The 16,163-nt window shown below is 41.4% G+C and overlaps 1 protein-coding gene across 4 annotated transcripts in view; it reads left to right on the top strand.

Annotated features, from left to right (window-relative positions):
* LOC144823702 (uncharacterized) overlaps positions 1 to 16,163 on the top strand; it is a 317,027-nt gene that overhangs the window by 148,856 nt on the left and 152,008 nt on the right. For all 4 annotated transcript variants that reach the window (XM_078682444.1, XM_078682446.1, XM_078682445.1 and 1 more), the window contains exon 2: positions 2,977 to 3,047. The gene's annotated coding sequence lies outside the window, so the exon portion shown is untranslated. The remainder of the gene's footprint in view (positions 1 to 2,976; positions 3,048 to 16,163) is intronic.

Raw genomic sequence — 16,163 nt, 5'->3', positions numbered from 1 at the left:
TTGAAGGGTATGTGTAATGAAAACAATAGTGTGTTCCTTGTTTTTCGGCAATTGTGTTGACACAACTCCTAACACAATGGAACAGTGGTCACCAATTACAGAGCACTTATCTTTACCATTGAATGGTGAAAGGTTCAGACATTATCGTGGCGTTATTATTTTGAAATTCTTCATCCTGTTCTTTTGTTCACAAACATTTTTCTCTCTTGCGTACAAGATGTCTCAAAGGTTCAACAGCAATGGCATACCTTTGAACAAATCTTGCATAATACTCACTTAGCCCTAAAAAAAAATCTTAGAGAATGTTTTTCACTGAGGTGGGGGAGCATTTATGATGGCATCTATGAGATTGTTTTGGGTTGATGCCATCGGCTAAAATGATGTGACCAAGATAATCAAGGTTTTTAATTAATAGTTTGCACTTACCCTTAGAAACAGACATATCACTCTCAAACAAAATACTAAGTACATGTTCCAGAATTATATTATGCTCTTCATCATTCTTAGCAAATATCAAAATATCATCCTGGAACACTTGTACTTCTTGATGCCTTTAAGAAATGCATCCATGAGTTTTTGAAAAACACTGTCAACGGATGCCAAACCAGAAAGTAGCCTTAAATATTTAAACACGCCAAAGAGTATACTAAAAGTTGTCAAATCTTCTGACTGTTTGTACAAAGACACTTGATGATAAGCTGATTTACAGTCTATTATGGAAAAACAAGTTGATCATCTAATAGCCATTAAAATCGCTTGTATTCTTGGCAATCAACGACAATATTGCTTTATGAAAGTAAATCAGCACATAGACGTTTACTGCCTGATTTTAGCTAAAACAGCAGTTGCAATTCATTCTGACAAATTGGTGGTTTCAGTAATACCAGCCTTGCACATAGCATTCAATAATTCTTTCAACTCATCTCTCACATTGAGCGGAACAGGTCTAACTTTGTATTTTACCAAGTTTGTGTTACAGTTATTGCTGCCGCTTTCAACTTATTATCCTGTTCCACACCTTTAACACATCCTGAGATTTCAGCTTCTTTTAGCAACCAGAGTTCCCAGGAAAATATGTACAGATCATCAGTGTTCCCGGAATTCTCAGTTACAGATTCTAGGAAATTGATTGTGGGGGCTTTGCGCACAGCAGACTGACCGAAGAACAAGGCCCCTACTCCTGTAATGATGCCTTGTCTCAGCATCTTTTCTGTTTCTTTCTTCCTTACCATTCTTCCATTTCTACTGCAGAATGTCATAAATGCAGCTCCTAAAGGTCACCTTCAAGCCGAGCCTTTTTTCCTGAACTGATAACTTCTATGTGGACATCAATCTTTTCCGCCAACATGACGGCATTACCTGCCTCCTCATACTGAAAGCAGCTCAGCTTGAGCGATTGCCATCATCTTTTTTCATCTGTGTGCTTTGATCCGTGTGCTATATGACTTGCTCCTTAGGACATCTCAGTGAAAAGGCGATGGTTATCACAATGAAGGGAATCTACATCGCACTTGACGCCTGATCGGGAGAGGGCATCCTCTTCTTATTCTTTCCACCTCTGTGATTTGGGGCTTTGCAACTCCTGCTGTTTTATTAAAAGTTGAGGGGCTTTTGACTGTGGATCTGCTGGATTTTCCCTAATCCCTTCCAGCAGCAGTCAAACTAGTTTGGGCTACAAGTGTGTGTTTGGCATTTGGCGGGTTTAATCTCCTCCCTCTTTTCAAGCAGTTTTTAAAGAAATAGAAGTTAGCATTCCTACGTGCCCCTGTCACAAAGACCTCAGGGCTACCGAACACTGCAATGCAAAACATCAATGTTATATAAATAATAGAACGAGGATAAAATATGAAATTCTGGCAAAAATGTAAGTCTCAATATGTTGGGGTGGAGTTCATTAGATACTTCTTTTCTAAAAGAACATGCTTTGTTTTCTAAAATATCAGTGCAGTAGCTTTGTGAACTAGTGCATCCAAGTCTTTGAGCGCCTGCAAAGCCATGGGTTCTAATCCTGGATGATCCACTCTGCCTCTCGGGGTTGATAACATGAGTGCCACTAAAGCAAAAATAAGTGACACTTCTGTTTATAGGGCAGCCTGCTGTAAAGATACGTCATAGCCATGTGTTCGCTAATATTTCTTTCCTCCCTTTATTCTCCAAAGCCCCCTCATGGCTTTCTCTGAATACCCTTTGGAGTGTTTCTCTTTGTTGTGTGAGTCAGAAACAGGATTTGAGTGGCAGGGGTGTGAGGGCTGGAGAGGGGCAATAGCTGTTGAGAGCCTAAAATCTTCAATTATTGATAAGGACAGTGTTAAAGTTAGGACAAGTGTTTGAGTTCCCATACCATCTCTCCTCCACTACTGAAGCTTCTCATGTTTTCCCTGTTAAAGTCTGTTTCAAAACCTTCAGTGCTTTAGGTTACGCCGTTCGTGTTTCAGTTTGGCCATGGTTCCATCGAAACACTTGTAATAATACCTGAGACCTTTTTACCATGTTTGTCGTGTAATAAATGATTTGCTGTGGAAGGTGTTGGCCATGCCATTGTGCGCACTTGTCAGTATGAATTGGGGGCCATTAGCATTTAATAGATATTTACTGAGGGTGCTGTAAGTAGTTGTTGTTTTCTTTTTTTGTTTACTAAAGTTGTGTTACACATAACAAATGGTACAGTGCACGCACAATACAGACTGCTGCGCTTTTTAAAGTCATATTATAACATTTCCAGGACAGATGAACTTAACCCTATTTCCTGCCTTTCACAATATGCTGAGCAGTTCTTACATCTGTTGGGGTTTTCCATTCCCCAAAACATTACCCTCACCTTTCACAGCCTATTTTTGGAGGGGATCTGTGAGCCTAATAAACATTTCATTCCGCACAGCAAGGTCCTCCGTAAGTCTTTCATCTCCACCTGTCCTCTTGATATGTTGCTCACCTGCAATGGCCCATTCAAACACATCTTTTTTTTTCTCCATTTAGTCACTTCCGCTGTATTGAGGAAACCCCGGTGTATCGCAGCCCTGCGTTTTGCCACCACAGTTCCCAGAGCTGTAAGTAGTTTTGAATTCCTCCTTGCTAATTTTGCTGTAGTCCGTCCACAGAAACGTTTGGGTGTCAGAGCTTTTAGAGACCGATAGAGCATCTTTCAGAAAGAGAAGGTGGTGAATGAAGAATCCAGCAATATTCACACCGTTTTTGGCTTCATTATAAGGAACATCAAGGCCATTGTGCGGCCTGTCCTCGCGTTTGTCCACTATCTACTTGCCTGAATCCCAGACCGTCAAGTGTTCAATGAGACTGATTGTTGTATATACAAGGCTATGTTTATTGTGGTTGCTGTTTGAGAGAAAGAGAGAGAGCTTCATTGCCCTTTTTGCTGTATCTGCATGATATAAATGCCTCTAACATATAGAAATTCTCCAAGTATTATTAGTCCCCTTCAGCCTTGCCAAGTTTCTAGGTTCATGCGTGATATGCTTCTCCAGTCCAGGTTTTTTCTTCGATTCTAATACTTGTCCTCCTGTTTATTCAACTATAAAAAAAAAAGTGCTGCAATCCCGTAAAAATCAAATTAAAAAAACCTGGACTGGCGCAGCATTTACTACAGACTTGGGAAACCTGACAGGTCTGCACCTAGTCCAACATTGTATGAACCTCGTTCTTGTCTGTTGTGACACTCACTCTGTCTTAATGTTTTCACAGGCTGCCTTTATCTCCTAATTACTCCATCGGCTATGTACGGTCCTTTAATGTCCCTGTGTGGCTGCGTGTGCACGTTGCCCTTGCTTGTCTTTTTGTGTAAGCATTGTTGTCACTCTGCCTGCCTGGATTTGTCCCGGGTGGCTTGTGTTGCTGCCTGTCCATTCACTGCTGTGGAGGTGTATGACTTCCTGTCAGCTTGTTAGTTTCGCATCAATTAGCACCACTTAATGCAAGGTTGAACAGCTGCAGTTCCTCCTATGGTTGCTTTCCACAATGAAAAATGTGTCTAATTACAGGTTTATCCTAATAATCTTTTTATACCATGATGGATTTTTCTGTACACTAGTGTGTAATAAATTCCTATTGTAAGAGCAGCAACAAACACCAGAACTGTTCGGATCAGCAGTGTACCTGCAGGCTGGCCTAATCGTAACACAAATTAATAGGGGCCTTTGTAGAATGTGATAGGAAGCCCTTAACTCCCATATCTCATAAATGTTTGTAGACATTAAGCTGAATGGGGTCCTGCACAATACAAAGCTGAGCTTTTCGCTTTGACGTTCTAGATCTCCACCACTGGTGCTAGGAACATGCATGGGCTTTTTTACGCAATGTGGACACGGCACCAGCTTCTTGTCAAAATTTCAATGCATTCTTTCTGATGGGCATGGACCAGCTCATTCTGTGAGTTAGGCAGACCCCCAGGTACACAAACTCCTGCACTAGTTCAAGGGAACAACCTGCACCCAGATGTTTGCCCTAACATATTTATAGGGGTTAACCGCCATTAATGTAGTTTTATTGATGTTAAGCTCAAGGCCCGAGCACTGTAAAAGCTTAAGCGGCGATCTACTATTGATTGCAGGCTGCACTCTGGTTTAGAACCTAAAAGCATGTCCTCTGCAAAAAGCAGTGTTACAATTTTGTGAGGTCCTAGTTTAGGGGCGTCATTCCAAGGGTAATTGAGTGCTTGAACTAAATCATTGATATAGAGCGTAAACAATGTCGGAGCGAACCCACAGCCCAGACTGACTCCAGTTTTTTATTAAAGGGGGCTGTAGGCTCACCATTGTTGTTGTACCTAACACAAGCAGTGTTGTGAGCATGCAACCTGACTAGGACAGGCAAAAGGTTGGGAGAGACACCCATCCGTTTCAAAATCTCCCACAACGTGGCCCTGGGGATAGAGTCAAAGGCTGATCATAGGTCGACAAAGACCACATACAGGTGGCCTTTGTCGAGCATCACAGTTTTCCAGTAGGGGGCACAAAAACGAAGGATTTGATCCACCTATATATGAATTCCTAATACTTCTGGTTCTCAAGAAAACAGATCCCAGTTTAAATGGGTAAATCTTGACTGTCTTGAGATTTCTCCTCATTTGTGATGGAGATTTTGGGGTAGGACCAAATGTTGGCACCTTCAATTGAGAACGTTCGCTCCAGCTCAGTTGTCAACAGTGGATGGATTCGTCCTTCACATTTTCCTGTTTCTAGTACTGATAGTATAATAATAATAGCTATTTTTTATGTCTAAAACCACATAATTGCCATGTTGCTGTGCTCTAAATAACAGGTTGTGCTTTTGCCCCATTTAATGATACTCAGTTTGTCACTCTCAGACGCATGAAGGCTGAATTGGAAATGATGGAACTCATGACTGGAGGTCGCACCAGATGTCAGCAGTTAACTCACTGATCCATCTCATCAGCATCGTTTATTTTTCATAATATTTTAAGGAGCTGTTTTTTTTTCCATTTCCTGTTACATTGAAGCCTTTGTTGGCATGGTACTTATGTCTTACCATGCCTTAGTTAATCATCACAGAAGAATATAAAAGGGTAGTTCAATGACCACCTTATTCCCATTAGTGACATATGAAAAGCAATAGACTTTATAGAGTGCTTGCCTTTTTCACCCATGTAGTTTGGTCTGTGTAATCATGGGTTACAAAGAAATCAGTATCCTCACCCGCTTCCTTTATGTGGTCAGAGGATGAATTGGAGTTTTATTTACCCGGGTACATATGCAATATAATTTGTCCAGAGATTGGTACTTTTTATATAGCTTTTTCAATAATAATCAACTGTTTTGTACATAATCAGAAGAAAGATAAGGTGACCCGTATACGTGTAGAGTTGGGTACTTTATAATGAAAATAAAAATAACTCTTGGGAAGTACAAAGGGGGTAGTAAAGCCTACCAGTGGTTTTAGGTGTATTGGATAAATGAATAACCAACCCTATGGAATATATTACATATGACATACTTTAAGGTCAACAATATATTGGACATTAACCTATTTATATTCGGGATTGTGCCACCATCCATTACTTGCTAAGACCAGCTGTTAACGTCTGTACCTTCCTGCACTATTTTATAAATTCTCTTATTTTAATTAACTACCGTTCCAGCATTATGAAGCATCCGCCTCCATTTCGTTGTTTTCTACACCAACAAGCTTGTTGGAGTTCATTGAAGCTACATTTTAAATAAATATCTAACGTGGAATATCCTCTGAATTTAAATCTGATCTCATATTCTCTTCAATGGATGTTTGAGCTAGGCCACCTTTCTGGTCCACGGTATGTGGACATAATTTACCACATACTGACCACATTTATTAGAGAGACAGTTTCATAGATAAAGACATAATTTGAGGCCTATTTAAAATGTTACTACATCGCTTCCAGTTGGCTTTTCTTGAATTCCCCACCAACTCCAGTTCTGTTCGTCAGTAATGTGAAAGCTTTCTTAAGCAGTGTGGTGTGTTGCTGTTCTAAATGAGGCAATCGGGAATACACAACTACCATCAAAACTGCTCATGCAAAGATAAGTCTTTCACGGCATTTGCTGGAAAAAGGTCATGCAATTTTTGCTTGGAAATCCTAGGTCTAATTAAAGGGTGACATTTACCAGAAGCAGATTGGCATTATTTGCAGAGTAATCCATTGCTCTCTAATGGCCTCACACCATTACGTTTGTAATGTGAGAAGTTCATCCATTTTATCCCTCCCCATTCATGGAGGTCTTCCATTGTTCTGCAGTTAATGAAAAATTGGCTCTTACAGGGAGAGAGTAAGATGGAGTCCACATACTCTTTACTTTCCAGAGTCCAGTCGCTGAATCTTTTTTGTTTCCCTGATCAGATTTGTTGCACATCTGTGTGAGGCAGCTTATGTTACTGTGGAGGATTTAAATTTCCCGTGCCAACAGCCATGCAGAAGTCACCAAAGTACATGCTAAACTGAAGTGTGTTATACGTGTATTCATTAGCTTTTATGCATTAAACCCTAGTGACACTGTAGTAGTGATGAATCAGTTAATATAACCACATTTTGATTACTCTGTTTTCAAGCTCTCTCTCATTCCCTACAACTTGAGAATTGCCTACGCTGGCAGGCAGGGTTGTAAGTAGCTTCTTAAGAGAGATTGCTGCCATTTTGAAGAGTACTTAATGTTCAAGCATCCTCTTCATGCAGTTAATCAAACGTCGCAAGTAGTTATCAGAGCTCATCTTGCATAAAACCTGTGTTTCATGCCTGGGAACCAACATCTGGAAAATGTGTGTCTTCTGTGATGGAATTCAGCTGCGGTTACTGAAGCACCTTCTTCTCTAAGAGTGAGTGCCAAAGGAAGTCCTGGACTTTTTTGCAGGATGGAAGCTATTGCATCTGGGCAAGAGGTATTCAGAGCCATCATAACGGAGGTGCAATGTTTAGTTCTAGCCTGCAAGAGAGCTGCATGCCCAAGCTTGGGGCCCTTCACTCTCTGTTTAGGATGGGGATACTTCAGGTTCACACAATATGGGATTCTCTTGTAGGGAAAAGAGTGACAAGACTTGGGATTTTGTAGCGCAGGACAAAAGGTAAGCCGGTACTTGTTCAATAGGTTACCCGACCTCGGAATTCCATCAAAACAGCCAGGAACATGATGTGGTTTATCAAGCCTTAGTGACACTCTACCAAAGAAACTGATAGGACTTTGGCCAAGTTTCTCAATTCGGAGGTTAATTGTATCTGCTTCAAGGATCCTATTACTAGCACATTGGTACCAAGGTGAACAACGATAGGGGCTCTGGCACGGATAATCCCGAAAGCACGACGTCCTACCCTTTTTTCAGCTACAAGGCACCTGTCAGATCGGTAGAGAGCAAATACTACTCATCTCTATCAGTCCCTGATTTGGTACTGGAGCCTCCCATAAGAAGAACAAAAATACAAGGAAGAAGGAAATTAAAGAAGTACAAATTAGCTGCAAGATCATGATTTGTACCCCATGCCACTGACCTGCATCGTTTTCATAATATTACACCCGAAGCGCATCAGAGATTGTTTTTCCGTCTCCAATACATTCTGGTTCAAAGTTAAGAAATATTTGTTTCTGCAGAACAGTTTGACTGTTCCGCCAGTATTCCAAGAAGAGAAGCTGAACATCACTACTTCAGCAGCCTTGTTACCTCCTCCTCAGTGTGTGGTTGCAAGAGCCGTGACCACCCCTTTAATACGTTCATTATATTAGGAAAATGTACAGCTGGTCTATCCACCTACTCTTGCAGTGAACAGCACGGAAGTGGCTACAGAGCACAGATTTTCAGACCAATTTCTTGATCTGTGCCCCTGCCTAAGTTACAAAAACCGAGATCGACTGTGAGACCAGGCTCTAATTCATCCTCCTCCTAAGTAGCGCTTTTACACGATGATCTGTTTTGGAGTGAGAGTAGCACATTAACTTGTTCTCATTAATACAGGAAATAGACATTCTAGAGAGTCCGATTCAGAACTGGGCGACGTGTATCTTTTCAGGTATTTTTTTATTTATTTTTATTTCAAGTGAATTTTATTGAGAAGAAGTTTTATATACCCGGTATATTATACAGCAGTAGCATATAGGTCTCCCGAGGGGAAAAAGAAAAGGTTGACAGCATTACATTATATGCCGGTTAGGTTACATACGGCCTTTTGTGAGAGCATGCGTGCTACATTCGTATACTTGGTGTGTGGCGTTATCTGCGGCGTTTGTCTGTACCCCCAGGTGACGGTGAAAGGAAAGTGGGAAAGAGAGAAAGTAAGAAAGTGGGAGGAACACTTTCTGGGAAGGTTTTCAGGTATTTTTAAACTGTGAAATCCAAGGCCTTTTTAGGCATTAAACCTGCCTTCATCTGAAATTGCCTTTTCCAGTTTCTTCTCAGTATTAAACTCCATCTGCTCCATTAGAGCCTTTATTTAGGATGGAGCTATAGTTGATGCACCAGTCAGTCCCCGCCACTTCGACTAGGCACAGTTTTGAATACTCTGCATCCAATTCCTAGTTTCTTTTGTGTTTGAAAGCTTTATTGAAATAAAGATTTAGCAATACAATAAGGTGACAACAGTAGAATAAAATGAGAAAGGGCATTCATAGGAGAACAAAACGAAATCAACTGATGGCACAATAAAAGAAAACAAAGCATTTTAAGTTTTTTTCTTTTTTGAAGGGAGTGGAAGGAGGGAAGAGGAAGGGAGATTAGAACAATGTAAACTACAGTTAAGGCTACAATATGAAAACAAGCAGATTAATTGATGGCAAAGATAAACAGTAAATGTACTAATAACTAGTAACTGCACGAATTAAGAACATTATCAAAATATGAATAACAAGAGAAAAAGAAAAACTTTTCATTAGTGAAAACTGAATCATGAACTTACAAGCAGGAGTACAAAAGCTCAAGGGGGTTTAAAATTGTCAGAGGAAAGTGGAGTATAGTTTTTATTGGCGGATTGATCTAAATGTAAGGTGAGAGGTAACCAGTAAAGTTCAACATTGCGGGGGGGTTTGCAGGAGGATGCAAACGCAACATCCAATCTATGAGAATGACATAGTAAATTCCACCAGGAGATAATAGAGAGTTTGTTCAAAGATTTCCAATTGGAGGCAATATGTTGGAGTGCAAGGGCTAGCATAAGGTCAAAAAGGCCACATGAATGCGGGGGAAGGTCCAAAGATTCCGAAAGGCTACCCAAAAAGACCAAAGAGGTAGAAAAGAAAATAGATAACTTAAAAATACGGGAGATAAGAGACCACACTTGTGTCCAAAAACAACGGACAGAGGGACAAAGAAAAAAGAGATGATAAAGATCAGCATTAGGAGCATTGCAGGTCCAGCAGTTGGCTGTAGAAGAGGAGAGAAAGCGAGAAAGAGAAAGAGGAGAGAGGTAGAGTCTGTGATAGAAGAAGAATAGGGATTGAGTGAGAGATGCAGTGCGGGAGATCTTCAAGGATTTAGCCCAGAGTTTGTCCCAAAGGGAGATCGGCCAGATGCAACTTAAGTCCTTTTCCCAAGAGAGTTCTAATTTTGATTTGGGGCGATCAGGGTCAGGGGCTGAGAAATATCGATAAATAAGAGACGCTTTAGGAATAGTAGAGAGGATGGTGAGTAAAGAGGAGAGTGAGGTGGATAATGCATGCGATGGCAAAGAGTAGTATCGATCCAGGACGGTGTCCAGGAGAATGTAGTATTTCTTTGCAAATGATGGAGTACAATGGAATTGGGCTCGAAATTGGGGGAAGGAACGAGGAGATGAACCGTCAAAAAGGTGATAAACCCAGATGATTCCTTTTAATCTCCACGAAGCCCAGGCAACAGGTCTATTTCGTATTAGAATAGATGAGTTATACCAAATGGGAGATAATAAAAAGGATTCACGAGAAATATCTGTCTTGGAAACCAAGGGTCGCAAGAGAGAGGAGGTGTATTTAAATAGTGGAGGGTTAAGACAAGGAGCCTTGGAAGTAAAACGTATCACATCTTGAAAGGAGTAGGGAAGCAATAATTCCCGTTCAACTGACAACCACAGAGGAGCAAAAGGGGCCACATCTTGAGATAACCAACAGGAGGCTTGACGAAGAGAGAAGGACTTATGATAAAGCTGGAAGTTTGGAAAATTCACCCCACCATTTGACTTAGACTGACGAAGAGCTGAAAGAGATATACGAGCTTTTTTCTGTCTCCAAAGGAATTTAGACAAAATGGAGTCGATGCGACGGAAGTAGAGATTTGGAATATGTATAGGAAGCATGGAGAGCAAATAGATCAGAATCGGAGCAATCATCATTTTAATCGAGTCGAGACGACCCCACCAGGAGAGGTATAAGGGATTCCAGGAAGAGAGGAGAGAATCAATTCTAGAGATGACAGTATTCATGTTAAGCTGGATAGAAGTGGAGATAGAATTAGAGAAAAGGACACCGAGATATTTTATTTTTTTACTGTTCCAAGCAAAGCCGGTGGAAGCAAAGAAATGTGGAAGGCAGAGTTTAGTTATAGGAAGAATCTCCGTTTTATCTGAGTTTATTTTATATCCCGAAGCCTGGGAAAATCGCTCAAATTCGTTGAGTAATGCAGGAACAGAAGTATTTGGATCTGAAATGAATAAAAGTATGTCGTCCGCATATGCCGACAGTTTAAGTTGATGCCCACCATATGGGAAACCAGAAATAGATGAATTATTACGAATAGAAGAGATGAAGGGTTCCAGTGCTAGAATGAAAAGAAGAGGGGAGAGAGGACAGCCCTGACGTACACCTCGTTTAAGGATAAAAGGGGAAGTAAATTGACCATTGACAAGGACTGATGCTTTGAGCATAGAATATATTAATGAAATGTAGGAAATAAATTTCGGGCCAAAGCCATGCCATTTCAGTGAGGCCATCAGAAAGGACCAATCAACACGATCAAAGGCTTTTTCCGCGTCAACCGAGATAGCCGCGAGAGGGATAGAAAGGGAGGAAGCCTTGTTGAGTACATTAAGGAGGAGTCTAGAATTGTCCGAGGTAAGGCGGCCCTTAACAAAACCACATTGTTCCTTTCCAATAAGGTGAGGCATAAATGGATCAAGACGGAGAGCCAATAATTTTGCAAAGATTTTATAATCCACATTAACTAGGGATATTGGTCGATAGTTCTTGCAGAATTTTGGGTCCCGCCCTTCCTTAGGTATGAGGCATATGGTAGCATCCTGAAACGAGCCTTGAGCCAGACCAGCGGAGCAAAAGGAGTGAAAAAGGAGAAGAAGTTTGGGTAAGAGAAGATCAGAGAAATGTAAATAAAATTCAACTGGAAAGCCATCAGGTCCTGGGGTCTTGCCCTTGGCTAGAGAAGACAGTGCAGTGGATAACTCAGAAAGGGTAAAATCCGTATCGATGTCCGAGAAATGAAGTTGGGAGGTATCTGGTTTGGGCAAATCCTCAAAATAGGAGTGGAGAATATCTGCGGTGGGGGGGTTCTCAGGGGAATATAAAGATTCGTAGAAGGATTGAAACTGTTGCAAAATATCTTTATCTGTGTGCAGAAGGACATTGGAAGGGGAATAGATAGAGTCTATGAGAGTTCGTTCCTTACGTGATTTTAGATAGTTAGCAAGCAATTTGCCCGATTTGTTACGACCTCCATAATACCGAGCACTGCCGCGGAGGAGGAGGGAGGAAGCCGAATCCGTAGTAAATTTGTTAAATGCAATTTTAGCTTGTAGAAGTTCAGAAGGCATATGGTTCGGAGAAGAGGTATAAAATTGGTGTTCAAGTGCTTTGATATGTGCAAGAGCAACTTTACGTTTTTGGAGAAACTTTTTCTTTTTTTTGGATACAAAGTCAATAATAAATCCACGGGCTGTGGCCTTGAAAGAGTCCCAAATAATATGGGGAGAGATATCAGGGTCAGAGTTAAGTTGGAAGAATTCAGTCGTGAAAGAGCGGAAAGAGGAAGAAAAAAGAGGGTCTGTAAGTAGAGAGGAATTAAAACGCCAACGGGAGGATTTAGGGGCTGGAGGAAGAAGATCAAAGTCAGTAACAATAGGGGAATGATCAGAAATGACAATAGGTTCAATTGACGAGGATATAAGATTTTGAGACAAGGAAGAAGAAAGAAAAATATAATCTAAACAAGAAAAAGAGGCATGTGGTGGGGAGAAAAAAGAGAAATCTATAGTGTCAGGGTGTGTAAGCCTCCAGGAATCTACAAGGTGGGCTTGTGTGATAGTATCAAGGAATTGTTTATGGGGTCTGTGGGGTGTGAAGCGTACAGAGGATTTGCGGTCCAAAAAGGGGTCAATAATCTGATTACAATCCCCGCCCAATAAAAAGGAGTCCTCTTTATATTGGATACATTTTGCAGTAATCACGGGCCAAAAAGAAGAATCAAAACCCGTAGGACCGTAAACATTGAATAAGGTAAGTGGGATGTTATTAATAAGCAATTTGACCAAAATACAGCGACCCTCATCATCTTTTTCCTCAAGAATTACTTTACATTTATGACGCTTGTGGATTAAAATAGCAACACCATTCTTTTTATGAGAAGCTGGAGAAAAGAAAACATTGCCAACCCACAATCTTTTAAGTTTCAAAGATTCAGCATCTGAAAGATGGGTTTCTTGAACGAGAACAATATCAGGATTGTAAGCTGAAAGGTGGGAGAGTACTCTCTGCCTCTTAATAGGATGATTAAATCCTTTCACATTCCATGAAATAACTTTGAAAGTCAAAACACATTAAACTGTTCAAAATTGAAAAGTGCAAAAACATACTGTACAAGCAATAAGGCAATCAATAACTTAGTAGGGAAGAAGACAACTTTTAAAGTAGCAAAAGAGAGAATAAGAAAGAGTAGAAGCAAAGGGGAAGAAAAGAGAAGGGATAGGAAAGGAGGGAATAAGGAGAGCGGAGAAAAAGGAAAAGGGTCTGAGAAAGGAGAAGAGGAAAGAAAAGAGAGAATGCATAGAAGACAGTACAAATCCAGAAGGATGACTGCAAGAAACATACCTGAAGGGGGGGGGGTACACAATGGAGGTGGGGAAGTGGTGACGCGGGGCAAGACGGATAAACCAGGATCAGAAGCACAACCGCACCGAAATCTCACAGGGGTACAAGGGATGACACATGGTGAAGGGGAAACCGAGACATATCTGCATGGGGAAGGAAAGAGAGAACAACAGTTAACTCAGGAACATAATATATATATTCTAAGCAATATGAGATAAGTCAGAAGTAATGCAGAGAAAGAGAGAAAAACCGGAGGAACAAATGGAGAGAAGTAACAAGGAATTAGAAAGATTAAGAAAAAATTAGAACCAGGTATAATGGGAGGACAACAGCGAAAGACCATTCATAGCGAAAAACAGGAAACAGTTATCAAGATAAATAACAACATGCATCAGCCACTATTTGAAGGCGAAGATTCCATTCCATCATTGTTATGCAAAAGAAGAAAATTACGGAGTTCGTCAGGATCTTGAAAAGACCAAGACTTGTTCTGATGGGTGACTCTGAAGGTACATGGGTGGAACAAGCCATATCGGGCTCCAAGAGAGCGCAGAGAGGGACGAAGAGCCAGGAATTCCTTTCGTCGTGCAGCAGTGGCAGAAGAGACATCCTGGGAGATATAAACACGTTGACTTTACCAAGATAGTTGTTTTTTGGTTCTGGCAGCAGAAAGAATGGACAGCAGGTCTGTAAATCTCAGAAAAAGGATGATGACACCACGAGGTTTGGTAGAGGTTGACGAGCGTGCCCCAAGTCTATGTGCTCTTTGAATGCTGAGGGATGTGGAAGGTGGCATGTCCAATAATTTCGGAAGGAAGGATGAGAAGAAAGTGACCGGGTCATCCCCCTCAAGAGTTTCCGGCAAACCATAAATACGGAGGTTGTTCCGTCTATTACGATTTTCCAAATCCTCTGTGTGGCGCTGTAAAGAGAGGACAGTCTTTTCTAACGAGTCAATGCGTCGTGAGTTGGACTGAATCTCAGGAATCTGCTGTTCCATGGAGGAGATACGAGTATCCATGACCTCCCATTTGTCCTTTAAGAGTTGCATATCTTTACTTGTTTCCTCAATGAATGGACGCAACGCACGAATTTCTTCTAGAATTAAGTCAATGGAGTGCGAAGGAGGAGAATCTGGTGTAGGGGAGTTTTGCTTAAGTCTTTTGGAGGTCGATGCAGAAGGTGATGATCTGTTCGCTGGTGGTTGGCCTGAAGATGCACGTTGAGAAGAGGAAGTCGCCATCACGACTGACCGTGAGGAGGTATCCAAGGTGGAAGAATGTACAGGAGTAACTGCAGAGGCTTTGAATACAAATTTGGGCTTGCGCAAATTCACCATAGGGGAGAATAAGTCATAAAAGTACTGCCGGAGATAGTATATGTGAGGGAGTCTGGATGGAAAAGTAGAAGGCTGAGACACTGAGAGCAAGAGTGAGCAGGTGGTGCTGAGTATTCCGCTTAGACTGTTCTGCACATTACTGTTGAGGATTGATTAGAAAAGAATCGCCATTGTAGCTGACAACTGGAGGGCCTGCTCTATAGTCATGTGAGCAGCGTAATCCAATGTGCTTGCCAAGAGGGAACCAACATTCCGGAAAAATCTGACAGAAGATGTCTTTAGTATGAGATGAGATTCTTAATAGTATACATTAGCATCAGGAATGAGACCCATTCGATGGTGACAACTGTGCCCTCAAACTGTTAGACTGTGCCTATCAGCGATGAAATTACTGCAGGTCAACAAGGAAAACTAACATCAGCTGTGCCTGTCAGCGATATGATGAACTGACAAGCTGACTTTCATAAAAATGCCTAGGGTGAATACTCTATTCCCACATATGGCAGTCTTATGATTAAAAGAAGGTAGTCCAGACTGTTTGTTCAAATAACAGATAATGCCTCCCAAGACGATCCTCAAACCAGTAGCATTCAATTTTTAAAAGCAGGACTGAGACTCTGGCAAAGATCGTGAAATGTTAAAGTATCACATGCAGCTGTAATTCCAATATCCATTAGTGGCGATAAAGGCAAAGACCATGATGACAGGAATTCCTCACATGTGCTGGGCTTCCCTGGCTGAAACGTGACGGTCAAAATGTACAGCAGATGAGTAACAGCTGAGACTGACACTTCAACTTTCTCGTGTTGTGGTTAACACGGATTCAGTCAAAAAGTACAGCAAATGACTAAGAGCTGAGGCTGGGAGCACTTGACACTTCAACTCTCTCGCGCTGAGGTTAACACAGAATTCTAGCGCGGGAGGGACCGCTCTACTAATATCTCAGGGGCGCTGCTTCTCTGACAAGCGCTTCAGATGAAAGGGCGTTTATTCAGACCGAAAGGATCTTCCACAACACTTATCTTCAGTGACAAAAGCAGGCACAATTAGGCGTTTCAGTGACAAACGCTCCGTAGCTAGGGTGCTCAGTCAGTTATTATGGTAGGGCCGATGGGTTAGGAAACAGTCACCAGAATCAAAAAGGTAGTAAATACGGCTTTTGCAGGAGAAACAATGTTATGCCGTGAGGTGGCAATTAGAATTGCAGTGCCTCAGGAGTAGCGCGGTGACACTGGAAAAGCGCACATCATAAAAGATAACATGTGGCAAGTCTATGTGCCGGCCGTAAAGATCAGAGCAGGGTATGAGATGGCAAATAGCAGAGAAAC

This window comes from Lissotriton helveticus, chromosome 3_1, assembly GCF_964261635.1.
Source record: "Lissotriton helveticus chromosome 3_1, aLisHel1.1, whole genome shotgun sequence".
Classification (NCBI taxonomy): Eukaryota; Metazoa; Chordata; class Amphibia; order Caudata; family Salamandridae; genus Lissotriton; species Lissotriton helveticus.
Note: the sequence above shows the minus strand (reverse complement) of the source record. Positions and strands in the feature narration are given on the sequence as shown.